Here is a 4796-nt window from a genome sequence, read left to right on the forward strand (position 1 = left end):
GAGTCTATTCATACTCATTGAGAATTTTCCCCTTCTGAAATTTGATCTGTAGGAGATTATCAGATAAAGTACTGAGCCAGAAAGAGCATCTTCTCCCAAAGATTTAAAGAACTTTGTTCTATCTGGAACAAAGAAATAGTAGCTTAAAGAACTGTAGTGTTCTGTTATGAGGGAATTAATGATTCACTAAAAATTCTAACACCACAATACACTTATCTCATGTTTCATTGACAAAACCTATTGTCTTCCTGCATGCTGCTTCAGGGGAACTGTAGGCCACAGTCAAGAGAGCAATATGGTCAGAGACCCCTAAAATAGTTTTTAAATTAGATAAGTCAAGAGATGTGCTCTGAATCCATTGTCTTATTTTATGTAGAAGTAGCTGTGGTGGTGACTCCTAAAAATAAAGGTTGATTTATACTTTAATTTCACTCAATACATTCACCCCAGATCAATTAAGAGCTTTTATACTACCTGCAGAGCTACCTTTGCAGTTATCAGTGTGAAACTCTCAAAGGAGGCCTATATTTATTGTCTTTTCAACAAAATCCTTCTTTTTCAGAAAGTGAACCAATGTAAGTAGAGTATTGCTGAGAATATCTTCAAGGTTGCAAATCACTTATCAAAGATAATAGGTAATGCATCAGGTAAGGATGCTGGCATGGCCAAAAAAATCAGACCTAAAAGATATAATTTTATCAGGTCAAAATTATAATAACAAAGATTCATTTTTTCTTTATGGTATAAAATACATAGAAATACTGGGTTCTTGAAATTTTATTGTCATAGTCAAAAGTATCACTATCCTATAAAACTGTTAATTTTTATACATTTAAAAATGCATAGACCTGCTGGGCGTGGTGGCGCACACTTGTAATCCCAGCATTCAGGAGACTGATACTGGAAGATCGTGGTTTGTGGACAGCCTCAGCTACTTAGTGAGGCCCTCTGCAACTCAGTGAGATCCGGTTTCAAAATAAAGAATAAAAAATAGGGCAGGGGTTGTAGCTCGGAGGTCAAATGCCCCTGGGTTCCATCCCCAGACCCGCAAAAAAAAATGCATTAGCAATTATGAAATATGTTATGATGTAAGCTTAGTGGTACATTGAGCTCTTACCAATTCATAAGGGCCAATGATTAAATTTTCAGAAATTTTGGTTGTTTAGCCATTATAAGACATCAAATCATATAATTATAGTTAGTGATTGATTTGTCACTAAGCTAAACATGAGAAGGAGGGAGGGAGGAGGGAATGGGGTGGGATTTGGGGAAGGACTAAATGAGTGATGTGTGCATGTATGCCTCTACCATCTTGTACCCCATTAAGATGTATGGCTACAATGCACTAATAAAAAAAATTTAAAAATAAGAAAACCTAAGTAGCTCATAAGAAAAACTGCCACCATCAGAAAAAAATATATAATTAAGAAATCACATTAATGTTAAAAGTTAACAAGTCAAAAGGAATTAAAGTGTCAAAGTTCATAAGAGCAACTTACTACTTCTAAATTATTTTACTGTTCTCTTGAGGTTATTAACAACTAGTATCAGTGGTGCGATCAAAATAGTATATTGTGCTACTGAACCTCTTTAGAACTCCTCATTCAGTGGCATTGCATTGGCAATGATGGGACCTATGTGTATAACAAAAGTCAGCAAACACTATGAGTAAGGATTCTCTCCCCTACCTTTAAAAAAGCTAGTTACTAAGCACTTACAAGAATAGCACTGACTATAAATTCTGTGGTGAAGAAATCAACAAATAAATGTTCTATGTGTGAGAAAGGAAGATGTCAAAGGATTATTAAGAGAAACAGAGGGAAGTCTGAGATACTATACTAGTCTCTGAAGTTTGAGAAAATTGTGTATGTGTGTGTATATAATTTTGTCAATCTGAACTTTAAAATATTCTTTATCAAATATTACAGTAGAATTGAAGGCTGAAATTAAAAGAAGAAAATGTTATTTTCTTATGTTTCTATTTTATTTTCTATTTTTATTGATGCACTGCAAGTATACATTAGGGTGAAGTTAAAGTGATATAAACACATGTACACTTTGCGTGATGTATTTTTCAAAGCTTCCCACCCTGTTCCAATCTCCTCCCTTCCGACATGTTAGTGAAATTAGTAGTGATACCTTCCTATGTGGATAGACCAGTATTTGACCTGCTTCCTTCTCCAATTCTCTTTTGTTCTCTCCCACCTCCCTCCCCAAGTCCCGTTACACTGGTTTCTACTTGTTTTTCACCTGTCTGAAGCCCTTTTTGTTTCCTATTTTCTCTCTAGCTTTCATATATGAAAGTAAACATACAGCCTTTGGCATTGTGAGACAGATTGATCTCACGTAGCATAGTATTCTGTAGTTGTATCCATTTCTCTGCAAATCACATAATTTTTCTTCTTAGTTGAGTAAAATTCCATTGTGTGCATATGCCACATTTTCTGTATCCATTCATCTGTTAATGTACACCTTGGTTGTTTTCTTAATTTAGCTATTGTGAATTATTCTACAACAAACATGGCTATTCATGTGTCACTATAGTATTTGGACCTTAATTCTTTTGGAAAGATACCAAGGACTGGTAATAGGTGGATCATATGGTGGCTTAATTCCTAGTCTTTTTCAGAACCTCCATTCTGTTCTCCATAGTGGCTGTACTAATTTGTAATCCCACCAACAATATATAAAGGTTTCCATTTCCCCACATCCTCTCCAAACTCAAATATTATTTGTATTCTTGATAATTGTCATTCTAACTGGAACTAGATGAAATCTCAGTGGAGTTTGATTTGTATTTCTCTGATTGCTAAAGCTGTTGAACATTTTTCATATATTTGTTGACCTTTTTGTGTGGTGCTGGGGATTAAACCCTGGGGCATCCTACTTCTGAGCTACACTTCCAGCCTGATACATTATTTCTTATTTTGAAATAAGGTCTAACTGAGTTGCAGAGGACCTCACTAAGTAGCTGAGGCTGGCTGAGAATAAGGATCCTCCTGTCTCAGGCTCCCAAGTACTGTGATTACAAGCATGCTCCACCACGCCCAGCTTTGTTGACTTTTTTTTTTTTTTTTTTTTGGTAGGTTTGGGGATGAAACCCAGAGGCATACATATTCTGCCCTATTTTTTTAATTCTTTATTTTGAAACAGGTCTCACCAAGTTACAGAGAGCCTCACTAAGTAGCTGAGGCTGCCCGAGAACCTCAATCCTCTGGTCTCAGCCTCTCGAATACTGGAATTAGAAGCATGCGACACTGGAATTAGAAGCATGCGAAACCATACCTGGCTTGTTGACCATTTTTATTTATTCTTTTGAAAAGTATCATTCAGTTGTTCAATTTTTTATTTGGTTATTTATTTGTTTTTTTGTTTTCTTAATTCTATTTTTTAACTTTGTTTTGGGGATTGAACCAAGAACATTCTACCTTTGAACTATATCCCAGCCCATTTATTTATTTTTTATCTTGAAATAGAGTCTTGACAGTTTCCTTTGTGGGGATTGCATGAAATTGAAGAGCTTCTGTTCAGCAAAGGAAACTGTCAAGAACCTCAATTGAGAGCCAACAGAATGGGAGAAGATTTTTGCCACCTACCCCTCCGATAGAGGACTAATATCTAGAATATACAGAGAACTCAAGAACTCACTATAAAATCAAATCATCCAATAAAAAATGGGCAACTGAACTAAATAGACACTCCACAAAAGAAGAAATTCAAATGGCCAGTAAATACATGAAAAAATGCTCAACATAATTGGCAATCAGAGAGATGCAAATCAAAACTACCCTGAGATTTCACCTAACTCCAACTAGAATGGCAATCATTCAAAACACAAACAACAACAAATGCTGGCGAGGATGTGTAGAAGTGGGAACTCTAAACCATTGTTGGTGGGATTGCAAATTAGTGCAACCACTTTGGAAAACAGTATGGAGAATCCTCAGAAGAATGGGAACAAATGTATCATTTTGTCTAGCAATACCACTTCTGGGTATCTACCCAAAAGATAAAAAACCAAACTACCAAACTAATGCATGTGTATCTATGTTCATAGCTGCACAATTCACCATAGCCAAACTATGGAACCAGCCAAGATGTCCATCAACAGATGAATGGATTACAGAACTGTGGGATATGTACACAGTGGAATTTTACTCCACCATAAAAAAAATACAATTGCAGTATTTTCAGGGAAATGGATGGATCTTGAGGACATTAAGCTAAGTGAGATTAGTCAGTCACAAAAAATAAGAAATTGGATGCTTTCCCTAATATGTGAAAGCTAGGGTGAATGGGGTCATAGGAGGAACTCCAGGTGAAAAAAGAGATCCTATAAAGGAACAAATAAGACAGCCTAACTGTGGGGATGGGAGGTGGCGAGAGGGAAATGTTTTAAAGCGCACGATGTACTTATTCATATCCAAGTCAACCACTAAACCAAGCATTGGAGAGAGGGATAGGAAGGGAGGGAGGTGTGGATTGGGTGGGGGCTGGCTGGGTGATGTGTGCATTTATGCCTACACAAGTTTTTTACCCCACTATGATGTATAAATACAATGCACCAATAAAAAATAAATAAATAAAAATGAAATACAGTCTTACTAAGTTGCTGAGGTTAATCTCAAACCTGTGATTCCCCTTTCTCAGCATTTCAAGTACTATGATTATAGGCATGCACCAATACATCTGACTGAGTTCTTTATATATTCTATATATTAGTCCTCTATCAGAGAAGTAACAAAGTTTTTTCCCAACCAGACAGGCTCTCTCTTCAAACTCTTGATTCTTTTGTT

The sequence above is a fragment of the Muscardinus avellanarius genome (assembly GCF_963383645.1).
Source record: "Muscardinus avellanarius genome assembly, chromosome: 8".
NCBI lineage: Eukaryota > Metazoa > Chordata > Mammalia > Rodentia > Gliridae > Muscardinus > Muscardinus avellanarius.